Here is a 25,856-nt window from a genome sequence, read left to right as displayed (position 1 = left end):
CCTCTCACAGGCAGAGCAGGGCTACGGCAAGATGGCGTCCGGAGGCGGAGCCCTGTACTGGAGACAAATAGTCTCCAATACAGGGCTCCGCCTCTGGACGCCATCTTCCCGTAGCCCTGCTCTGCCTGTGCCTGCCGGAGGAGAACATTGCAGGCTGGAGCGGGGCTGCGGGGAGTCGGGGACTGAACTAGCGCAGCGTCTAGTAGACGCTGCGGCTAGTTCATTGTACGGTGGCCAGAGTCCCGAGGCCGGGACGTCCCGCTGCTAAAAGCGGGACGTTTCCCGGGACCTCATGCAGCCTGGGACAGCGCCCCCCGAAGGCGGGACGCGTCCCGGGTAAAGCGGGACGTATGGTCACCATAAGTAAGCCCATGGTTTAATTTCACAAGTTGAAAGGAAGTTTTCCTCCAATCTGGCCATAAACAAATTTTCATACTGGGGCGACATTCTACTTCCCATAGCACTGCCCATTGTCTGTAGATACATATCATTCCCATATGAAAAATAGTTATGGGTTAGTATATATCTGATAAGTTGTAGTGTGGGCTCTGTTGGTAGATCATTAAGCAGAAGGAAATGTTGGCAAGCTGCAATACCGTCCTCATGTGAAATGTTGGTATAAAGGGATTCAACATCCATTGTAGCCAGGATAGCATCTTCTGGGATTGGACCCATGGCAGTCAATTTGTTAACCACTTGCCGACCGGGGGATTTTTCAGTGATCGGTGCTGCGTGGGCTCTACAGCCCGCAGCACCGATCAGGAGTGCAGCAGGGCGATCAGACTACCCCCCTTTTTTCCCCACTAGGGGGATGTCCTGCTGGGGGGGTCTGATCGCCGCCGGCTGCATTTGCTTAGCGAGGGGGGCTCTTCAAAGCCCCGTTCCGCAGCGTTCTCCGCCATCTCGCCCGCTCCCTCCCTCTCCCTGTGAGCTGCGCAGGACGGATTTCCGTCCTGCGCATTGAAGGATAGGCTTCAGCCTATCATATGCCAATCAGAGGCCGGGGATCGCCGATCTGCCTTACGGCGCTGCTGCGCAGCAGCGCCGTATGATGTAAACAGCAGGGATTTCTTCCCCGCCTGTTTACATTTTGCCGGCGAGCCGCGATCAGCAGCTCTCCGGCTGTTCACGGAGACACCCTCCGTGAACGGACATGGAAAGGCCGCTCGAACGACTGGCCGTTTCCATGGAAACCCTCAGACAACCAGTTTACGCCAATCGGCGTTAGCTGGTCGTCAAGAGGTTAAGAAGGTCAGTGGTGTCCTGGATGTAGCTGGCTGTATTCCTTACCATGGGTTAATGTTTTCTACCCAGCCAGATATATTTTCTGTTAGTGCTCCCAAACCGGAGATGATAGGTCGACCTGGGTTTCCTTCTTTGTGTATTTTTGGTGAGATGAGGAAGGTGCCTATTTTAGGATTATCTGGTATTAATGTAAGTAAATTAGATGATATTGAGGAAAGATCATTAAGCATATTCTTCAATAGAGTTGGGCCGAACCTCCGATTTTAGGTTCGCGAACCTGGTTCGCGAACTTCCGCGGAAGGTTCGGTTCGCGTTAAAAGTCGCGAACCGCAATAGACTTCAATGGGGATGCGAACTTTGAAAAAAAAAAATAATTATGCTGGCCACAAAAGTGATGGAAAAGATGTTTCAAGGGGTCTAACACCTGCAGGGGGGCATGGCGGAGTGGGATACATGCCAAAAGTCCCGGGGAAAAATCTGGATTTGACGCAAAGCAGCGTTTTAAGGGCAGAAATCACATTGAATGCTAAATGACAGGCCTAAAGTGCTTTCAAACATCTTGCATGTGTATACATCAATCAGGTAGTGTAATTAAGGTACTGCTTCACACTGACACACCAAACTCACCGTGTAACGCACCGCAAACAGCTGTTTGTGTAGTGACGGCCGTGCTGGACTGGTGCGCACCATGGCGAGAGTGCAGGTTTTGGTGGCTTTACAGCCCATATGGTCGCCTGGCTGATGTAGCTGAATGACAGAACAGTGACTGTCCAGCTGATCAAATTTGATCTGACCACAATGAGGCAACGACCTTATTATCGTGTGTGTGCCCCCCGAGACACTCATCTAGGCGCCGGTCATTGCTTCATTGTGATACGCAAGCCCCTTCACCACGGCAAGGTAATGATCACGAAGGGGAATGGGCGCATGTACATGCCTTTTCTTTTGTTGTTGCAGCTGCCCGCAGTGCAGCCAGAAAAATTAGGCAGTCATGTACACGCACCAGAAAAATTATTACAGCGGCCGCTGCTAGCAGCGGCCTAAAAAATTCAGCAATCCGCCTGGAGTCCCGGACCCTGTTGGTGGTGGCGGAGAAGGTAGTCAAGCGGCCTGCAGGCAGACATGCTGTGTGGAGGGACTGGGAGCGACTTAGTCTTCTTGGGGCAGGCCAGACAGCCAGTCACACAGCGTGCAGGCAGAGATGCTGTGAGTGCGGGGACTGACTTAGTCTTGGGGCGGGCAGCAGCCCTCCGGGATCCATGCCTCATTCATTTTGATAAAGGTGAGGTACTTAACACTTTTGTGACTTAGGCGACTTCTCTTCTCTGTGACAATGCCTCCAGCTGCGCTGAAGGTCCTTTCTGACAGGACGCTTGCGGCAGGGCAGGAGAGAAGTTGGATGGCAAATTGGGACAGCTCTGGCCACAGGTCAAGCCTGCGCACCCAGTAGTTCAAGGGTTCCTCATCGCTGTTCACAGCAGTGTCTACATCAACACTTAAGGCCAGGTAGTCGGCTACCTGCCGTTCCAGGCGTTGGTGGAGGGTGGATCCGGAAGGGCTACGGCGAGGCGTTGGACTAAAGAACGTCCGCATGTCCGACATCACCATGAGATCGCTGGAGCATCCTGTCTTTGACTGCGTGGACACGGGAGGAGGATTAGTGGCAGTGGTACCTTGCTGGCGTTGTGCCGTCACATCACCCTTAAAGGCATTGTAAAGCATAGTTGACAGCTGGTTCTGCATGTGCTGCATCCTTTCCACCTTCCGGTGAGTTGGTAACAGGTCCGCCACTTTGTGCCTGTACCGAGGGTCTAGTAGTGTGGCCACCCAGTACAGCTCATTCCCCTTGAGGTTTTTTATACGGGGGTCCCTCAACAGGCAGGACAGCATAAAAGACGACATCTGCACAAAGTCGGATCCAGTACCCTCCATCTCCTCTTGCTCTTCCTCAGTGACGTCAGGTAAGTCAACCTCCTCCCCCCAGCCGTGAACAATACCACGGGAAGGTTGAGCAGCACAAGCCCCTTGCGATGCCTGCTGAGGTTGTTCTCCTGCCGCTGTCCCCTCCTCCTCCTCCTCCTCCCCCAAAGAAACACCTTGCTCATCATCCTCTGAGTCTGACTCGTCTTCTGCACACGACTTCTCTTCTTCCTCCTCCTCCCCCCTCTGTGCTGCCGCAGGTGTTGAGGAAACAGCTGGGTCTGATGAAAATTGGTCCCATGCCTGTTCCTGCCGTAACGGTTCCTGGTCACGCTCATTCACAGCTTCATCCGCCACTCTACGCACAGCACGCTCCAAGAAGTAAGCGTAGGGAATTAAGTCGCTGATGGTGCCCTCACTGCGGCTCACCAGGTTGGTCACCTCCTCAAACGGCCGCATGAGCCTGCATGCATTTTCCATTAGTGTCCAGTTGTCGGGCCAGAACATCCCCATCTTCCCAGACTGTTTCATTCTACTGTAGTTGTAGAGGTAGTGGGTCACAGCTTTCTTCTGTTCTAGCAGGCGGGAGAACATGAGCAGGGTCGGGTTCCAGCGAGTCGGGCTATCGCAAATGAGGCGTCTCACCGGCATGTTGTTTTTGCGCTGAATTTCCGCAAAGCGTGCCATGGCTGTGTAAGACCGCCTCAAATGCCCACAGAACTTCCTGGCCTGCTTCAGGACATTCGCTAAGCCAGGGTACTTTGCCACAAATCTTTGAACCACTAGATTCATGACATGTGCCATGCAGGGTATGTGTGTCAGCTTCCTTATATGCAAAGCGGCAAGCAGATTACTGCCGTTGTCACACACCACGTTGCCTATCTCCAGGTGGTGCGGGGTCAGCCACTCATCCACCTGTTTCTTAAGAGCAGCCAGGAGAGCTGCTCCAGTGTGACTCTCCGCTTTGAGACAAGACATGTCTAAGATGGCGTGACACCGTCTTACCTGGCATGCAGCATAGGCCCTGCGGAGCTGGGGCTGTGTAGCTGGAGAGGAGAACTGCCACTCAGCCAAGGAGGAGGAGGACAGCGAAGAGCATGTAGCAGGAGGAGAGGAGGTGGCAGGAGGCCTGCCTGCAAGCCGTGGAGGTGTCACAAATTGGTCCGCTGCGCCCTGCTTGCCATCGTTCACCACCAGGTTCACCCAATGGGCTGTGTAGGTAATGTAGCGGCCCTGCCCGTGCTTGGCAGACCAGGCATCCGTGGTCAGGTGTACCCTTGACCCAACGCTCTTCGCAAGAGATGACACCACTTGCCTCTCAACTTCACGGTGCAGTTGGGGTATGGCCTTTCTCGAAAAATAAGTGCGGCCTGGCATCTTCCACTGCGGTGTTCCGATGGCCACAAAATTACGGAAGGCCTCAGAGTCCACCAGCCGGTATGGTAACAGCTGCCGAGCTAACAGTTCCGCCACGCCAGCTGTCAGACGCCGGGCAAGGGGGTGACTGGCCGAAATTGGCTTCTTCCGCTCAAACATTTCCTTCACGGACACCTGACTGCTGCTGTGGGCAGAGGAGCAGGAACCGCTCAAGGGCAGAGGTGGAGTGGAGGAGGGTGCCTGTGAAGGTGGAAGGGAGAAAGCGGCAGAAGCAGATAATGCACCTGATGGAGGAGGAAGAGGAGAAGGAGGGTGGCTTTGCTTTTGTGTGCTGCTGCTGCTTTTGCTCAGGTGGCCATCCCATTGCTGTTTGTGCCTTTTCTCCAGGTGCCTTCGTAAGGCACTTGTCCCTACGTGAGTGTTGGCCTTTCCACGGCTCAATTTTTGTTGGCAGAGCGAACAGATGGCTTTGGTCCGATCTGAGGCACACACATTAAAAAATTTCCACACCGCTGAGCCACCCTGGGATGTGGGCACTATGGGGACCTCAGCAGCTGATGCTGAAGGGCAAGTTGGCTGGCTGTACATAGGTGGCGATACATGGTGCCGGACACTGCCACCAGCTATTTCTGACGAAGAGCTGCCCCAGCTTCTTTCAGCAACTTCTCTCCTCCTACTACTCTCTGACTCCCCCTCTGAACTGTCCCCCTCTTCATCTCCTCTATTGGGAACATACAGAGGATCCCTATCATCGTCATCATCGTAGTCATCCTGCCCAGCTTCGCTTGCCTCAGACAAATCCAAACTTGCACCATCAGTAGGTCCTTCATCCTCCTGACACGTTACATCCATAGTGTTGCCGCATAACTCAGACATATGAGCTGGTGAAAATTCATCTGGCTGTAACAACAATGGCTGTGCATCAGTGATTTCACCACTAAATAATTCTTGCGAAGTGTCAAATGCAGCGGAAGTGGTGCTAGTAGTAGCGCTGGTGGCTGAGCAAGATGAGGTGTTCTGTGTCGCTAAATACTCAACCACGTCCTGACAATCTTGGGAGGTGATGGGACGTGCCTTCTTCCGAGCACTGTACTGTGGGCCAGGTCCACACGAAATTACATTTACACGACCTCGCGCAGACCTGCCGGGTGGCCTTCCTCTGGCTCTGGCACTACCTCTTCCTCTACCTGTTTTGTCCATATCGGGTATGCACGGAGTGGTATATCACACTGCGTGCACTCACGTAGGTAGGTGGGTTCACTTAACTGCACAGGTATGCGCACTGATGCGGTGGGTTCACTGAACAGAACAGGTATACAGTGGCGGGTTCACAGAACAGAACAGGTATGCAGTGGCAGGTTCACTGAACACAACAGGTATGCAGTGGCGGGTTCACTAAACGGAACAGGTATACAGTGGCGGGTCCACTGAACAGAGCAGGTATGCAGTGGCGGGTTCACTAAACAGAACAGGTATACAGTGGCGGGTTCACTAAACAGAACAGGTTTACAGTGGCGGGTTCACAGAACAGGTATGCAGTGGCAGGTTCACTGAACACAACAGGTATGCAGTGGCGGGTTCACTGAACACAACAGGTATGCAGTGGCGGGTTCACTGAACACAACAGGTATGCAGTGGCGGGTTCACTGAACAGATATACAGTGGCGGGTCCACTGAACAGAACAGGTATGCAGTGGCGGGTTCACTGAACACAACAGGTATGCAGTGGCGGGTTCACTGAACAGGTATACAGTGGCGGGTCCACTGAACAGAACAGGCATGCAGTGGCGGGTTCACTAAACAGAACAGGTATACAATGGCGGGTTCACTGAACAGGTATACAGTGGCGGGTCCACTGAACAGAACAGGTATGCAGTGGCGGGTTCACTGAACAGGTATACATTGGCGGGTCCACTGAACAGAACAGGTATGCAGTGGCGGGTTCACTAAACAGAACAGGTATACAGTGGCGGGTTCACAGAACAGGTATGCAGTGGCAGGTTCACTGAACACAACAGGTATGCAGTGGCGGGTTCACTGAACAGGTATACAGTGGCGGGTCCACTGAACAGAACAGGTATGCAGTGGCGGGTTCACTAAACAGAACAGGTATACAGTGGCGGGTTCACAGAACAGGTATGCAGTGGCAGGTTCACTGAACACAACAGGTATGCAGTGGCGGGTTCACTGAACAGGTATACAGTGGCGGGTCCACTGAACAGAACAGGTATGCAGTGGCGGGTTCACTGAACAGGTATACAGTGGCGGGTCCACTGAACAGAACAGGTATGCAGTGGCGGGTTCACTGAACAGGTATACAGTGGCAGGTCCACTGAACAGAACAGGTATGCAGTGGCAGGTTCACTGAACAGGTATGCAGTGGTGGGTTCACAGCACAGGTATGCAGTGGCGGGTTCACAGAACAGGTATGCAGTGGTGGGTTCACAGCACAGGTATGCAGTGGTGGGTTCAATGAACAGGTATACAGTGGCGGGTCCACTGAACAGAACAGGTATGCAGTGGCAGGTTCACTGAACAGGTATGCAGTGGTGGGTTCACAGCACAGGTATGCAGTGGTGGGTTCACTGAACAGGTATGCAGTGGTGGGTTCACAGCACAGGTATGCAGTGGTGGGTTCACAGCACAGGTATGCAGTGGTGGGTTCACAGCACAGGTATGCAGTGGTGGGTTCACAGAACAGGTATGCAGCCAGACAGGAACAAGTTAAGCCTAACTAATCTTTCCCTGAGAGACAGTCTGCAGCAGCTCGCCCTACTCTCACTAACGCAGGCAGCACACGAGTGACCGTAATGGCCGCCGCTGCCTGCCTTATATAAGGGGGGGTGGGGCTCCAGGGGCTAGTGTAGCCTAATTGGCTACACTGGGCCTGCTGACTGTGATGTAGAGGGTCAAAGTTGACCCTCCATGTGCATTATGGGGCGAACCGAACTTCCGCAAAGGTTCGCCTGCGGGACGCGAACGCGAACCACCGAAGTTCGCGTGGAACCGTTCGCAGTCGAACCGTTCGGCCCAACTCTATTCTTCAATTCCCTTGTATATTGCAGCGTTGGGTTTGTTTTTAGTCTTTTGTAGTAGGTGTTGTTGGAGAGCATCCTGTTGTGCAAATGGAATATACAACAGGTGGAAATTATAGGCAATTAGCAAGACAACACCAATAAAGGAGTGATTCTGGCTTATTTTTTTGGTCACTTTTGAATGCTTGCGGTGCTTTCATCCTAGTGGTAGCATGAGATGGAGTCTACAGTCCTCACAAGTGGCTCAGGTAGTGCACCTCATCTGGAGACACCATGGAGTACGTTCTGCTGCCTGCAACATCCTCCAGCATCATCGGTTTGGCAGTAGGTCAGTAATGGTGTGGGATGACAATTCTTTGGGGGGGCGCACAGCCCTCCATGACCTCTCCAGAGGTAGCCTGTCTGCCATTGGGTACCGAGTTAAGATCCTCAGACCCCTTGTGAGACCATATTCTAATGTGGTTGGCCCTGGGTGCAAGACAATGCTAGACCTCATGTGGCTGGAGGGTGTCAGCAGTTACTGCAAGACGAAGGCATTGATGCTATGGACTGGCCCATCAGTTCCCCAGACCTGAATACAATTGAGCACATCTGGGACATCATGTCTCACTCCATCCACCAACGCCATGTTGCAACACAGATTGTCCAGGAGTTGGTGGATGCTTTAGTCCAGGTCTGGGAGGAGATCCTCCAGGAGACCATCCGCAACCTCATCAGTAACATGCCTGGGTGTTGTAGGGAGGTCATACAGGGACATGGAGGCCACAAACACTACTGAGCCTCATTTTGACTTGTTTTAAGGAAATTACATCAAAGATGGATCAGCCTGTGCTGTAGTTTTTTTATCCACTTTAATTTTGAGTGTGACTCCAATTCCAGACCTCCATGGGTTGATAAATTTCATATCCAATGATCATGTGATTGTCAGTAGAGAGGCCCGAATGGTTCGCTGGCGAACGGTTCCTGGTAAACTTCGGTGCTGGCGAACGTGAACTTTTCCGGAAGTTCGGTTCACCCCCATAGTGCATCATGAGGGTCAACTTTGACCCACTCCATCACAGTCAGCAGGCACATTGTAGCCAATTAGGCTACACTCCCTCCTGGAGCCCCACCCCCCTTATAAAAGGCAGGCAGCGTCAGGCATAGGACTCACTCGTGTGTCTGCATTAATTAGAGAAGGGAAAGCTGCTGCAGACTCTCATAGGAAAAGCTTAGTTAGGCTCTTGTAGGCTTCTTAGCTTGCTCCTTGCTGATTCTTATTGCTAAAAAAGCACCCTACAACAGCTCTTTTGAGAGCTAATCTTGATCTTGTGATCTGTTTTTTTTTTGTGTGTGTGTTCCACTGACACTTGTGTTGCATAGACAGCCTTGGTAATTCCTACTGTGTGTGCCACTGCCAGGCCCAGCACAATCAGTGACTACCTGTGTGTGTGACAGGTGCACATTGTTATACCCATCACTGCATATACCTACCTGTTGTTCACTGTGCACCCACCTACCTACGTGAGTGCACGCAGTGTCACTGTGCCTGCCCGGTAGTGTTGGGCGAACAGTGTTCGCCACTGTTCGGGTTCTGCAGAACATCACCCTGTTCGGGTGATGTTCGAGTTCGGCCGAACACCTGATGGTGTTCGGCCTTTTAAGTTCGGGTTCGCCCCGAACTACTAATTGGCCGCCGAACAGGGCCGAACAGGGCCCCTGTTCGGCCGAACAGGGCCCTGTTCGGCCGAATACTGCCCCCCTATGGGGTCGCAGGCATAAGGGGGCAGCATGCCCGATCGCGGGGGGGGTCGGAAATTCCCCCCACCCCCTCCGCTAGCGCTCCCCCCTCTGCCCGCTTCCCCATACAAAAGTTTCAGGAAGTACCGGTCCGGTGGTAGTGGGTGGCTGGCAGTGGGCGGCACTGTGAAGTGAGTGACTGAGGAGGAGGAGTCCGGAGAGTGACGCGTTGAGGGAGGCCGGGCAGCGGGCGGTTCAGCAGTAGTACCGTACTACTGCTGAACCATTGCGGCCATGTTCGGCGAACTTTCCCGAACCCGAACATCCAGGTGTTCGCCCAACACTACTGCCCGGTACCTGTCTGTGTGTGACAGGTGCACATTGTAATACCAGTCATTGCAAAATTGTTCACTGTACCTGTGTGACCGCACGCTGTGTAATATACCACTCCGAGCATACCTGTTAACTGCACCTGTGTGACAGCTGCACATTGTATTGTAATACCAGTCACTGCATACATTTCACTAGATCTGTGAGTGCACATTGTATTATACCTGGCAGTCAGTGCATACCTTTCACTTGAATGGATGGCAGACTTGCCCTTCATAACGGATTCTCGTTAAAGGATTTAAAATTCATTTGCCTCATATACAGCAGGGCCTCGAAAGTCCTCCAGTATTGTTATTTTTTGTCATTACCTCGGAACTTGCATGCCATGCCTGCTGCCTTCCTTGGGTGTGTGGTGGTAGCCGTTTCTCAGGCTCCAACTCCGGACCGGAATCGAACCCTGACTCCCCAGCCGTACGCTTGCTTTAACAATGGTAGAGAAAGAACCATCGACAGTATGAGCAGCGATGGACTACTGGGTGCGCAGGCTTGACCTGTGGCCAGAGCTGTCCCAATTTGCCATCCAACTTCTGTCTTGCCCTGCCTCAAGCGTCCTGTCAGAAAGGACCTTTAGCGCAGCTGGAGGCATTGTCACTGAGAAGAGAAGTCGCAAAAGTGTTCAGTACCTCACCTTTATCAAAATGAATGAGGCATGGTTCCTGGAGAGCTACTGCCCGCCCCAAGACTAAGTCAGTCCCTGCACACACAGGATCTCTGCCTGCACACTGTGTGACTGCCTGACCCAAGACTAAGTCGCTCCCCACACAGCACCTCTGCCTGCAGGCCGCTTGACTGCCTTCTCCACCACCACCAACAGGGTCCAGGACTCCAGGTGGATTCCTGAATTTTTAAGGGCGCTGTACTACTTTTTCTGGTGCGTGTACATGCCTGCCTAATTTTTCTGGCTTCACTGCAGCTGCAACAACAAAACAAAAGGCATGTACATGTGCCAATTCCCCTTCGTGATCATTACCTTGCTGCGGTGAAGGGGCTTGCGTATCACAATGAAGCAATGACGGACGGCTATACGAGTGTCTCGGGGGGGGAGGGGCACACCCAAAGGGAGGGGCACACCCAAGATAATAAGGTCGTTGCTTCATTGTGGACAGACCAAATTTGATCAGCTGGACAGTCACTGTTGTTCTATCATTGAGCTACCACAGCCCGGCGACCATATGGGCTTGAAAACCGCTATCGCCTGCACTCTCACCATGGTGCGCACCAGTCCAGCACGGCAATCACTACACAAACAGCTGTTTGCGCAGTGTTACACAGTGAGTTTGGTGTGTCAGTGTGAAGCAGTACTCTAATTACACTCCCTGATTGATGTATACACATGCAAGATGTTTAGGCTTGCAATTTAGCATTCAATGTGATTTCTGCCCTTAAGACGCTGCTTTGCATCAAATCCAGATTTTTCCCTGGGACTTTTGGCATGTATCCCACTCCGCCATGCCCCCTTGAAACATCTTTTCCATCACTTTTCTGGCCAGCATAAGTGTTTCTAGTTTTCAAAGTTCGCCTCCCCATTGAAGTCTATTGCGGTTCGCAAAAGTTTGCACGAACCGAACTTTGCGGAAGTTCGCGGACCCAGTTCGGGAACCGATAATCTGAGGTTTGGGCCATCTGTAATCGTCAGCACATTCAACTATGTAAAGAACTAAGTATTTAATACGAATATTTCATTCATTCAGATCTACGACGTCTTATTTTTGTGTTCCCTTTATTTTTTTGAGCAGTGCATATCTATCTATCTATCTATCTATCTATCTATCCATCCATCTATATAGAAAAGAAAATTTCCCCATTAGGATTAATGGAAAAACTTTAGTAGAAAAATATTTAATAGAAAAAAGTACCTGTACTGTAAAAATGTAAAAAAAGACTTTCACTGTAACTAACAGAATTGTTATCTTATCCAATGAAGGTTGCTTTTGCCTACTTTTGAGAATTTCACAGAAATGTGGTATTGTACAGTCCTTACACTCATATTAAGTACAATTATTTACAATTTTGCAGCATCAAAGGGAGAAGAACTATCACCTTAGTTGTGATGACGTGACGTTTTATTGGTGAGGTTTGAAAATATTTTCTTGGAGTACTCCCAGACTAGAAAAGTTAATAGGATATGAGCCAATGGTCCTGATTTGGTTCACGTTTTCTCCTACATTTTCTCCTAGGTGATATTTTCACATCTTATCAATAAAATGCCTTTATTAGCCACCAGCGAGCAAGAGAACACTCCGAATAATTTTCACAGTCTTTTTTTTCTCCAACACTTTGCTACTTTTTTCTTTGCAGAGTGCTGACAAGTTATTTTAAATAGAAGATGAAAAATTATCTCCTAGGAAAATTTTTCTCGAACCTGTCCTCGTGACTCCCCAATGGTGCATGTTTTGCAGGCAACCTCACCTATGCACAGGTGTCTCAGCTACATGGAATCCACCTAGCTGAGACACTAATTACCCCACCTGTGCATAGGTGAGGCTGTCTGCAAAACATGCACCGTTGGGGAGTCACGAGGACAGGTTTGAGAGACACTGTCCTAGGAAAAAACTTTGGAGAAAAAGTGAATTGGATAAGGACCAATGCCACTATTTATCACTGGACTGTTAATTAGTTTTTTATTTGGAAATTGAGCTTCAAAGTGCCCTTGAATATTTCGGTGACACCCCTTTACCATTTCATTGATCCTGTTAGAGAGTGGGTTGCAGGCCTAACAAAGCATTAGGGACGTTTACTGTGAGGCCCAGTGCACACCAAAAACCTCTAGCAGATCCTCAAAACGCTAGAGGTTTTTGAAGCAAATTTCAGAGCGATTCTAGGCATGTTTAGAGGTATTTTCTAAACATGCCTAGTGTTTTTTTGGAGCGTTTTTTGTGTAGCAGATTACAAATATTGTTACAGTAAAGCTGTTACTGAACAGCTACTGTAACAAAAACGTCTGGAAAACCGCTCTGATCTGGCGTTTTTCAGAGCGGATTTCCACTTTCCTATACTTTAACATTGAGGCAGAAACGCCTCAGAAATCTAAAAAATGCTGCAGCTCCCAAGTTTGCGTTTGTGAAAAAAAAGAACCGCTCTGGTGTGCACCATCCCATTCACTTTCATTAAGCGTTTTAAAAAACACTTCAGAACCGCTCTGGTGTGCACCAGCCCTAACATTATATTCTTGCAACTTGTGTATTACTTTTACATAAAAGCCCTCAATTTCTGTGAACAACTTATGACCATTTTTCTGGGATTATTTTTCACAGCTATGTCATATTCCTTCCTGCATATATTGTGTATACTAGATCACTTAGTTTGTATTATGTTACTTCCCCTTTTAAAATGAAAATTTAAGGCCTTGTTTAAGACCTTTATTTAAGTAAATTTGTAATACAGTTGTATGTTAAATACACTGAGCACTTTTGTTTTACTGCCACACACCCTTTGCTTTCCTAACTGCCCTTCAGGAAGATAGAGCTTTAATTGGCAGCCATGGCCACAGGATTCTGGCTTTTTCTTGTTTTACTTCACTTTTCCCTAGCAGTTCACCTTGTTTTCCCCCTGAAGGTGTGCGGTGTGGTCCGGTGTAGCCTGGGATGTTGGTGCGGGTCATGGGGAGTCCAGGACCTTGGTTTTTTTCCACCTTGCCGCTGCCTGGATCCTTTGCCTGTGCAGGTACAGGCCATGTGGAGTCCTCCACTGCTATACAGAAGTCGGAGCTCCACTGAGCTAGGAAGACACCACGCTGATCGGGAAATCTTTGGCCTCACTGGATGCCGGATCCATCTATCCATCCATTGGCTGCTGCTGCTCCACTGCATCAGGGACACCTCTGGTTCAGCCCCTCCATGATGACAGCCACTAAACCGGAAGTAAGGGCTGCCGTGGCCGGGCCCTTCTGTGACAGCCAGATTATCTTGACAAGCCCTGCCGAATGCTGCCCAGGAGTCGGGACGCACCACAAAAATGAACTTTACGGCACCTTTTGAACCAGAACGCCTTGACCAGAATGGCCTGATGCCAAATGTCAGCAATCAGGATTCTCAGCAGCATCAGCCATCACCGCAGGTTTCTTTCATGATGAACTGGGTCATCACTGCTGAGCCTTCGCCACCCTCTGCCTCCCCCCCAATGTCTCCTTAGGGATGACAGATGATTGCTAGCCAAGTGCGGCTGGTGTGGCAGTAGTATGGCAGCCTTGGCTCTTAGCTTTTGGACATTATTCTCCCCACCCTTCCAGAACCTGTATCAGCCAAAGTCAATTCTGAGTACAACTCCCCGTTTGTACTTGGCAAAATAAATTATTCTGATTCTTAGCTACTCAGGTTCCTATTGCCATATTAAATAGTTAATTGGAAGCAGTGGCAGTTCAGCAAGCAGTTAAAATGTTATTTTAATTAATATTGATTATCACCAACTACAGTTCCTTGCAATATAAAAATTCTTTATTATATAGTAAATTATCTATACCATGTCACAGTATGAAATAAAATTGTATTTATCAGTATCAATGATTACAACAATCTTCCGCACACTCATACACACATAGGAGATCTGGTTCTCTTTAAAACTTGTAAGTCGACTATATGCGAGACCATAAAAATAAAATAAAATTGCAAAAAATTGTGCACACATAAAAAAACCAATGTAATTAACATGAGAGGGAAAATAGGATTCAAAAAAATCCCCTATATAAAATTCTCTTCTGTTTCTTGCACAATGTCACTGTAGGTTCCGTCCTGTAGAATAGTTCCTCAATATATAAACACCACTGATGGTAATATTATAGCACTATCCACCTTGTTGTGCAGGTTATACAAACAATATGGAGATTGCAGATTACTCGGTCTGTTTCTAGTCAATAAAGTTATGCTCACCAGACCTTTTTCGTATAATCTTCAGCCTCAACCCGGGTCCGTATTGTCTGCTTACACAGGCGAATTCTCCGGACAGCGTCTTCCTATGCGACAGTGAGCCGGTTTCCGTCACTTGTATACCGCTCAGATGCCGCCTGTACAGTCCACGGTGACCTCCAGGGAGTACTTCCAGTTTACTGGTGATGCAGGGGAGACGACACCAAGCTTGTGCGTCTCACCTCTGCTACTGATGCCACTTCCTTGCGCTCCACCTGGATCAATTAGATTGTAAACAGTAATACTTTGTGGATGTCGGTAGCGGTATTGGAGTATGAGCCCCTGTCACTTATCCATACATCAGATCCAATGGATTGACATGTTTCGACTGTCTCAGCAGTCTTCCTCAGAATCGTTGGATTAGCAAAACCGGTGGCCATATTTATATACAAAAGGCTGAATCTTTATTCCTGCTGACAGTCATTTAAAGGGATAGTGTCCCGATTCTTCTTTAATCCACATTATGCTGTGACAGTGGTATTTAAGCGAAAAAAGAGAGGTCATACCTAAATATGTATTTCTGGCCGGATATACCGGTCCCAGTTAATCATTAGGGAACCGATCACTCCCAAGAGAGCTAGACCCCTATTTACATCCACATCTCCCATCACATCTCATTCCCCACATCCAAGCAATAAATGAGGTTATTCACCTCACATGAGGTGCTTACAGAGCTTGAGCTATATTGCATACATCACTTTTCCCAGATCTACCCTACAACAATTAGGGACAAGAAAGTAGTACCCTTATTTCAAAAACCCATAGATCTCCAATTCTTCATTCAGCCCCCTAGGAGCCATGGTGTTCAGATTAAAAATCCATTTACTCTCATTTCTGGGAGAGTAAATGGATTTTTAAAATGGCCTAGAATATATTAGTGGCTTGATTTAAAAAATGAATTTAAATTTGAATATAACTTGCACTTTCTATATTGCAATAGGCAGTAGACACTGAGAATGAAATTCCTTACAATAAAGCCAAATTTCATAGAAAGTTATAGAAATAATTTAGTTTTGCATAGTATGGAAAGACTTAAAGGGGCACTATGGCGAAAAATTGTACAATTTAAAATATGTGCAAACATATACAAATAAGAAGTAAATTTTTTCCAGAGTAAAATGAGCCATAAATTACTTTTCTCCTATGTTGCTGTCACTTACAGTAGGTAGTATAAATCTGACAGAAGTGACAGGTTTTGGACTAGTCCATCTATTCTCAGCAAGGCTTTTATTATTTATAAAGATATTCCCTAAAAAGGATTTAAACAATGATGCTGGCAAGCTTCCCTACGCGCTACACAGTTTTTTGGCAGTTGGACAGAGCAACTGCCATTCACTAAGTGCTTTTGAAAATAAATAAATCCCAGAGAATTCCCTATGTAGAGATGGACTAGTCCAAAACCTGTCAATTCTGTCAGATTTCTATTTATTTCATATTTATGGCTCATTTTACTCTGGAAAAAAACATACTTCTTATTTGTATATGTTTGCACATGTTTTACATTTTAAAATTTTTCACCATAGTGCCCCTTTAAGACCTTTTTTAAGCTCAACACACACCATACAATCTTGGTTGTACAGATTTACCAAATCTATGTAGTATATGGGCCAACAGATTGAAAATACCTTGAATGATTGATTGGATAAGCTCTTATACTACATTAAAGTGGTAAGATTGAACAACCAAGATTGTATGGTGTGTTGAGCCCAAGACAATTAATCCTGTCTGTGTCCCCACACATCCTGCTCTTCTTCTCATCTCTTCTGCTGGTATTCAGTAGTTCTCTCATTTGTTTCCCCCATAAAGTGAGGTTGCTCTTACTGTCCCTCTTTTTCCATCTCCTAGAGTTCCAGATGCAACGTTTGCTTTGCTTTGTAACATTAGATCAGTGTGCCATATACACATTTACATATCAATAATAACACTGCTGTATATCTGTCTGTTCCTGCTGGCAACTGATTGGCTATTTGTGGCCATGTAATAAATAAAACATCATGGTTGACTGGTGAGATTATTCCTGCTCTCTCATTGGGGAATACTGAGTCACCAATGGTAAAATTGCCATGCACAGGTAGGGCATGTAAAATGTACCAGTAGCTATGCCATTTACATAGCGCATGTTGCGCCGTTAGCACAACCTTCATTGCCTAGGCAACACGCACAACACTAATGGGATGCACCCTACACAAATAGCATAGGACGTACTACTTTAACTCTTACCTAGGTAATATAGATTGTGCTAATTGCATGATATGCTCTACATAAATGGCGTAAGTATCAGCAACATTGCTGTGTTCTATTTTCGCACAGCAATGATACTGTTAGTTAGTGAATATGTCCCATTGTATCAAATGCTCTGATTAGTGTATGGGGGTTAAGTGGTTGGGCATGTGCTCAGCAAATGGATTAAAGCGGACTATCTTAAACTATTTTCAGGTTTCCTTTAAATTTAGGTTGGAAAAGTAGCAGATGTGCACAGCCATGTACATTTCGGAGGAAGTAATATTCCAGGATAATGCATTTGTATCTGACCTTCCTGTCTGATCTCTCCATATACTGCAACTGATATTTCCTCGGTTCCACACGAAATGAGAGCCACAATTTCATGATGATTTCATGTGAGGTAAGGAATTTTACATTGTTAATGACATGAGCTGTCTCTAGTGTGTCCTGAAAATGCTAACTAAATCGCCTTGCCTTTCCACTGACAGACTCCCGTGGCTGCTACCTCTATTTATGGATTGCTTGAAAGACTGAGGATCTCAAGGTCCTGACAGAGTATTATTCCACTGAGAAAATCTGCCATATCTCTTAGCTGTAACAGTTTAGATGCTTGCTACACAATACCTTTCATGTCACACAACTGTACACGACCTTGCAGAATTATACCTTCAATTGAAATTGGGCTAGGACACAAGAGAGTTGAGTCATGTCAAAACCCTATAAACAAGACATAGAAAGAGAAGATTTGCCATACAGCTTAACCAACGATGCTGATAGGGTATATCTGTTAGCAATTATTCTGTTTTTGTAAACGCTTAACAATCAATAGGCAGCTATTACAGGTAAACTGAAGGTTTGAGAGGAACACGGAGACTGCCATCTTTATTCTCTTATAATTAATGCCAGTTGCCTGGCTGTGATGCTGAAGTTTTAGCATTGGTTGTATTTAAAGGGAACCTGACAATACCAAAAAAAAAGAGTTTCACTTACCCGGGGCTTCTGCCAGTCCCCTGCAGCCATCCAGTTCCCACCCGACCTGGACTGATCTTCTGGTCCGCCGCCGCCGTGTCTCTCTTTCTCTTTCGCTGACTTACAAGTCGACGTCCACTGCGCCTGTGTGGGCATGGCTGCGCATGTCCTCATTCATGCTCCCATCGCCAGGAGCGTCCTGCACAGGCGCAGTATGAGAGAATCTCTACTGTGCCTGCACAGGACATTCCCAGTGACGGGAGTGTGAATGAGGACACACGCAGCCAGGGCAGTGCAGGCGCAGTGGACGGCGACCAGCAAAAGAAAAAGTAAGCTGTGGCAGGGAACCAGAGGATCGCTCCAGGATGGCGCGGGCACAAGTCAGCTGCAGGGGGCTGGCAGAAGGCCCTTTAAATGAAACTTTTTTTTAGGTATTTTCAGGTTCCCTATAAGCCACACACCTTTTAAAGCAAGTGGAGTCAGACCAAAGCCTCGAAGCATTTGATTTGCACACTCATTCTGGGACAGTGACTTAAAGAGTACCTCTGGTAAAAAAGACAATCTTAATGATGATGGATCGAAAAGGGGGGGTTCCTAAGTGGATACTGGTTAAACCTAAACTGGGGCAATACCTACCTCCAATGCCCTTGAAAATTGTCAACCTGACCACACCAGTAGATACCAAGGGCTTAGCATGCATAGTAGTTGGTATACTCAATATTTACATATCCTCTTCTGTTCCCTCCAGGGCACTCATTCCCTTGTAAAGGAGTAAGTAGATAGCCTATCTGCTGGAATAAAAGGAAATTACAACTCTTATCTAATGAACAGCATCCTCAGGGTGCTGCAAGCAGTAGAAGCGCAGTACTCTATATTGAAAAACAATGCCTCAGATCAGCTTCTGTGAATTCTGGTGCCCTAGTAAGTTTGGGTGAGGAGAGAGGTATAAGTACTGGGGAGACATACGTATAAAAAGGTGCTAGTAGAATATCCGTAACAATATAATGATATTCTACTACTTTATTCCAATAGTAAATAAATAGTAGTTACAATAAATGACCATAATAAGCAGGGCCGGCCCTAGACTTTTTGCCGCCTGAGGCATAATAAGAAAAAATCGCCCCCCCCCCACCACCCAGCCGTGGGTGGGGGGGGGGGGGGGGGCGCTGAGCTGGAGGAGTAGCTGACAGAAAGGGGGTATTGGGCCTAGCGGTGGAGAGGGGGGTCGGACCCCCCCCTCCCTCGACTGGGTCCCCCGATCTGCGCTCCTCCTCCAGCGTTAAGTAACCAGATGCGTGCATAAAGATGAAGAGGCAACGGGCGGGGGAATCACTCACCTCTTCCGCGTTCCGTTGTGCGCTCCACTGACGTCACTTCCTGCAAGGCCGTCCACTTACAATACAGTGGGCGGCGTTGCCAGAAGTGACGTCAGTGGAGCACACGATGGAACGCGGAAGAGGTGAGTGATTCCCCCGCCCGTTGCCTCTTCATCTTTATGCACGCAGCTGGTTACTTAACGCTGGAGGAGGAGCGCAGATCGGGGGACCCAGGAGAGGGAGGGGGGGGGGGGGTCCGACTCCCCTCCCCACCGCTAGGCCCAATACCCCCTTTCTGCCAGCTACCCCTCCAGCTCGGCGGGCGGCACCCAGCATCCACAGACAGGCGGGTGCCGCCCCCTCAGATCTACCGCCTGAGGCAAATATTTCACCCTGCCCCATGAGCGGACCGGGCCTGATAATAAGTAATTAGTGGCTATAAGTAGATCATTTATCAGGGGCTTTAGAGCGTCAAAATTTCTGTTTATAGCTGCTAATCATAGCTTTTAACCTTGCCACCTATCAAAACACATATATCCAGGAGCACCAGATAAGGCAAGGTGAAACAGTGTGCCAAGATCCCACCCCAGTACCAAGAGGTCACAGCAACAAAGATCTTCAAAGACCGGCACCACACTTGCAGTTGTAAGCTCAATTACTTTATTCAAACTCCAATCTTCATGACAGCAACGTTTGATTGGAGTTTGAATAAAGTAATTGAGCTTACATCTGCAAGTGTGGTGCCGGTCCTTTGAAGATCTTTGAACTTTGCCACCTATGGCACACCATTTTTAAAGGTACACTATGGCGAAAAATTGTAAAATCTAAAATATGTGCAAACATAGACAAATAAGAAGTACGTTTTTTTCCAGAGTAAAATGAGCCATACATTACTTTTCTTCTGTTGTTGTCAATTACAGTAGGTAGTAGAAATCTGACAGAAGCGACAGGTTTTGGACTAGCCCATCTCTCCATAGGGGATTCTCAGCAAGGCTTTTATTCTTTATAAAGATATTCCCTAAAAAGGATTTAAACAATGATGTTGGACAGCCTCCCTGCTTGCTACACAGTTTTGTGGCAGTTGAACGGAGCAACTGCCATTCACTAAGTGCTTTTGAAAATAAATAAATACCTGAGAAACACCCATGAAGAGATAGACTAGTCCAAAACCTGTCATTTCTGGAAAGAACATACCTCTTATTTGTATATGTTTGCACATATTTCATAATTTTTCACCATAGTGCCCCTTTAACTGGGCGCCTCCTGCACCCTTTTTTCCTGCTTCGACTGGGGAGATCTTTGGGGAGAATCATGGGTGACTTGAACATGCATATAGAGATGGCCCGAACCTCCAATTTTCGGTTCGCTAACCTTCCACGAAAGTTCGGTTTGCGTGAACTTTCGCGAACCACAATAGACTGCAATGGGGAGGCGAACTTTGAAAACTAGAAACACTTATGCTGGCCACAAAAGTGATGGAAAAGATGTTTTTAAGGGGTCTACCACTGGAGGGGGTCATGGATGAGTGGGATAGATGCCAAAAGTCCCGGGGAAAAATCTGGATTTCACGCAAAGCAACGTTTTAAGGGCAGAAATCACATTGCATGCTAAATTGCAGGCCTAAAGTGCTTTAAAACATCTTGCATGTGTATACATCAATCAGGGAGTGTAATTAGAGTACTGCTTCACATTGACACACCAAACTCAATGTGTAATGCACCCCAAACAGCTGTTTGTGTAGTGATGGCCGTGCTGTACTGGTGCGCACCATGGTGAGAGTGCAGGCCGAGGCGGTTTTCAAGCCCATATGGTCGCCGGGCTGTGGTAGCTCAATGATGGAACAACAGTGACTATCCAGCTATTCAAATTTGGTCTGTCCACAATGAAGCAATGACCTTATTATCTTCGGTGTGCCCCCCCCCCCGAGACACTCATATAGCCGGCAGTCATTGCTTCATTGTGATACGCCAGCCCCTTCACCACGGCAAGGTAATGATCATGAAGGGGAATTGGCAGATTTACATGCCTTTTGTTTTGTTGCTGCAGCTGCAGTGCAGCCAGAAAAATTAGGCAGGCATGTACACGCACCATAAAAAGTAGTATAGCGGCCGCTGCTAGCAGCGGCCTTTAAAAATCAGGAATCCGCCTGGAGTCCTGGACCCTGTTGGTGGTGGCGGTGAAGGCAGTCAAGCGGCTTGCGGGCAGAGGTGCTGTGTGGGGAGCGACTTAGTCTTGGGGCAGGCAGTCACACGGCGTTCAGGCAGAGATGCTGTGTGTGGGGACTGACTTAGACTTCGGGCAGGCCTGAGCGTGCTTTGCAGACCAGGCATCCGTGGTCAGATGGACCCTTGACCCAATGCTGTGTGCCAGAGATGTCACCACTTGCCTTTCAACATCACGGTACAGTTTAGGTATAGTCTTTTTTGAGAAGAAATTGTGGCCTGATATCTTCCACTGCGGTGTGTGGCTTTGCTTTTGTGTGCTGCTTTTCCTCAGGTGGTCATCCCATTGCAGTTTGTAATCATGTGCCTTTGTAAGGTAGTTGTCCCTATGCGGGTCTTGGTCTTTCCATGGCTCAATTTTTGGTGGCAGAGAGTACAGATGGCATTGCTCTCACCTGGGGTAGACACACAAAAAAATGTCCACACCACTGAGCCCTGGGGTGATGGCACTTTGGTGGTGGCGGCCGACTGAGTGTTAAGTGGGGTGCCAAAATCAGAGCAGGAGGAGGAAGATATGTCAAGCTTCCGTGCGGAAGCTAAGAAAGATGAGGTGTTCTGTGTTAAATAGTCAACTATGTCCTGACAATATTGGGGGTTGATGGCACGTGCCTTCTTCTGAACACTGTACTTTGGTCAAGGGCCGCACAAAATCCCGACAGTGCAACCTCAAACAGACCTGCCAGGTGGCCTGCCTCTGCCTTTTGGTTTTGTCCATATTGGAGGGGATGAAGTGAAAGGTATGCACTGACTTGACTGATACAATGTGCAGTCAGTCACGCAGGTGCAGTTAACAGGTATGCACGGAGTGGTATATCACACTGCGTGCACTCACGTAGGTAGGTGGGTGAACTGGGAACAACAGGTGTGTATATGCAGTTTTGGGTATTACAATGTGCACCTGTCACTTACAGACAGGTACCGGACAGACAAAGTGACACTGCGTGTGCTCACGTAGGTAGATGGGTGCACTGTGAACAACAGGTAGGTATATGCAGTGATGGGTATTACAATGTGCACCTGTCACACACAGACAGGTACCAGACAGGCACAGTGACACTGACAGGGCTGTATATAATGCAAGTGTGCCACACAAAAAAAAATAGATCACAAGAACAAGATTAGCTCTCAAAAGAGCTGTTGAGGGGTGCTTTTTTAGCAATAAGAATCAGCAAGGAGCAGGCTAAGAAGCCCAAAAGCCTAACTAAGCTTTCCCTATGAGAGTCTGTCGCAGCTATCCCTTCTCTAATTACTGCAGGCACACGAGTGAGTCCAATGCCTGACGCTGCCTGCCTTTTATAAGGGGGGGGGGGGGGTCCAGGAGGGATTGTAGCCCAATTGGCTACAATGTGCCTGCTGACTGTGATGTAGAGGGTCAACTTGACCCTCATGATGTAGTATAGGAGGTGAATCGAACCACCGAAGTTCGCCGGGAACCATTCGCCGGTGAACTGTTCGGGCCATCTCTACATGCATATAGCATATGCACTTTACCACTACACTCTTCCTTTAAATACTTTTGGGAGTAAGGTTATGAATATGTCTTCTTTGTAGTGGGTGGTTAACAGCCTCCCTATCTGGCAGTAACGCTCTATATATTATATTGCATTAGTAGCTCAGAAGCATCTGTTCTACTCTTTATCACGGCTCTACTCAGTCTCAGTGAACATGAGCATTTAAAGCAGACCCAAACCAAACATTTTTTTTAATTCAAAATATTTAGTTGCACCACTCTGACACATACAAAGATAAATAAACACTCCTTCAAGCCTATGAGCATTTCAGTGCATGCTTTTCACCATTCTCTTTTCACAACTAGGGTTATACAGGTAGCAGCCATTAGCAATTCCTCCTTTGCTGGACACCACCTACTCCACCAGTTTGCCGGATTCTGTCTCAGCAATATGAAAGGAAGGGAGGGGTTCCTCCAATAAATGTAAAATATTTTATATTTGTCATCATGCAGCTGAAAAACATCTGTTATTTATTATTATAATTTAGAAAATAGATTTTATTTCTGAAATCTTGTATTTTTAATTTCGGTCCACTTTAATTGGGCTTCCTGGTTTGGAAGGAATACTGCTGTTACCTGAATCTGGAAGCCAGAACTCACATTTTCTTTTTATATCTAAAACAGTAGTGGTCATAACATTTTAAAGGAATCAGGTCTATACAATTGGTGTAGTCTGTTGGCCTCTGGATCTTGGTATTGGGGCATTTTAAAAATTATTAAGGGATTTGACTGGCAGTGAAACCTATAATGGTTGTTCTTGCTCCTGGGTTTACCCTGGCAATTCCAGCATTAGGATATTTAACAATAATCCTCCAATGTGTAAGACATTTTTGATCGTTTAGCTTTTTGTAATACCTAACTAGCCTGGCTACTGCAACTTAGTGATTAACAAAAGAAGCTCAGCCAAGTGGACAGTCCTGAGTATAACAATCTACAACTTAGTGGCACATTTAAAATATTTTTAATTTAATTTTAATTTAAAAAATTTTAATTTTAAATTGCAAGAGGACTAAAGTGGCCCAGTAGGCAGTGCCTGTTCTACTACATTGTATGTTCTTAAAGTGAACCCGAAGTGAAAGTAATATGGATGCTCCCATATTTGTCTCCTTTTAAACAATACCAGTTGCCTGGCAGCCCTGCTGATCTCACTAGTTGCAGTAGTGTCTGAATCACACCACAAATCAGCTAATTTGTCAGTCCTGACAATACTGTCAGAAACATCTGATCTGCTGCATGCTTGCCCAGGGTCTATGGCTGAAAGTATTAGAGGCAGGGATCAGCAGGACAGCCAGGCAACTAGTATTGCTTAAAAGGAAATAAATATGGCAGCCTCCATATAACTCTCTCATTGGGTTCAATTTACCACACGGTATACAGTACTTACTCCAGAAGCTCAGGCAGTACAATTAGAGAATAAAACATATAGACTTTAAACAATTAGAGAATAAGATACGTTAACTATAATAATACATTTCTTTGACACAAAGCCTTAGTTACACAAATTAAAAACCAAATGACACCTAGCAAAAATAAAATGTTATTTAACATTACAAGAAAAACAGTACAGTAGGTATTTGCCACTCTTGTTTGATTTTATGATTTGTGGAACATTTTATTTAATTGCATCTGTGATGTATGACATCCTCTGTTACCTAAAGAAACAGTCTTTTTTTGCAGAAATGCCTACTGAATAATTCATGTCCCAGCACTGAACTGAATACGATGTAGTAGCTGACAGGGAAGCTGATATGAATAGATTCCTGCATGCTGAGAAGCAAGGAATTCCACATCTTGTTTCTTCGACATCTGGCTACTGCGAGAGGCTTTTAATTGAAGCAGGTAGTTGACCAACAAACGGGATGCTCTTTTATTGGCCATTTGTTCACAATGTTAATAAATCCTTTTTCTAGAACACATATGAACAGAGAAAGAGTTTTTTATGTGGAACATCAGGGCCAATTCTCCTCCACATAATTTGAAATGTATGACTTGAAAAGAGTTTTTAGACCAAAACACCATCTGAAAGGGAATATAATTTGTTGATGTCAACTGCTATTTCCCTTCTTATTTTTCACAGAGCTAATCTAGCCTATCTCTAATATATTTGCATGCTCACATACAGTACAAGTTGCATGTATAGATGCCGAAATCTGGAGCAGGCTGTTATTGACCTCAAGGTTTTATGCAAAGAGTTTGGGGTAAAACATTTTATGACCAATAGGAGTTCACCTTTTGCTGCACCACCCACAATAAATGAAATCTGTCTGGATATTTATTTGCTTTGCATTGAGCAATTACTGTATTTTTCAGAATATAAGACGCACTTTTTCTCCCCCAAAAATGAGAAGAAAAAGTAATTGCATCTATACTCCAAATACATGGAGTCCCCAACTTAGGACCGCCCGCCGATATGAACCACAAACACAATGTCAGGGACTCCCCTTGTATTGTGTATTGTCTTCCTCTGCTCCCCCTGTGTCCTCTAGTGTTGGGCGAACACCTGGATGTTCGGGTCCGTTCGCCGAACATGGGCCAGATGTTCGGCATGTTCGGCCCGAACCCCGAACTCCCCCGAACATCCCGCTTTTGGGGGCCCTATGGGGTCGCAGGCATAAGGGGGGAGCATGCCCCGGTCGCGGGGGGGGGGGGGGGGTCGGAAATTCCCCCCACCCCCTCCGCTAGCGCTCCCCCCTCTGCCCGCTTCCCCATACAAAAATTTTGCGTAAAGTTCAATAGTACCTTCAGTGGCTGGCTGGCACTGTGGTGTGAGTGAGTAGGAGGAGTCCGAGTAGGACGCGTTGAGGCCGGGCAGCGGGCGGTTCAGCGGTAGTACCCTTGTGGTACTTCCGCCCTTTCTCTGACCTCACGTCCTCTGCATACGAGGGTACGCGTCACGCGTACCCTCGTATGCGTCATCACGTAGAGGACGTGAGGTCAGAGAAAGGGCAGAAGTACCACAAGGGTACTACCGCTGAACCGCCTGCTGCCCGGCCTCAACCCGTCCTACTCGGACTCCTCCTACTCACTCA

General features: G+C 47.3%; 1 long non-coding RNA gene across 2 annotated transcripts in view; it reads left to right on the top strand.

Moving 5' to 3' along the window:
• Positions 1-25,856, top strand: part of LOC137521473 (uncharacterized) — an 86,124-nt gene that overhangs the window by 43,835 nt on the left and 16,433 nt on the right. For both annotated transcript variants that reach the window (XR_011022132.1, XR_011022133.1), the window contains exons 2-3: positions 17,024-17,210; positions 24,505-24,666. This is a non-coding gene — a long non-coding RNA (uncharacterized lncRNA). The remainder of the gene's footprint in view (positions 1-17,023; positions 17,211-24,504; positions 24,667-25,856) is intronic.

The sequence above is a fragment of the Hyperolius riggenbachi genome, chromosome 6 (assembly GCF_040937935.1).
Source record: "Hyperolius riggenbachi isolate aHypRig1 chromosome 6, aHypRig1.pri, whole genome shotgun sequence".
NCBI lineage: Eukaryota > Metazoa > Chordata > Amphibia > Anura > Hyperoliidae > Hyperolius > Hyperolius riggenbachi.
This window is presented reverse-complemented; position numbering and strand designations above follow the sequence as displayed.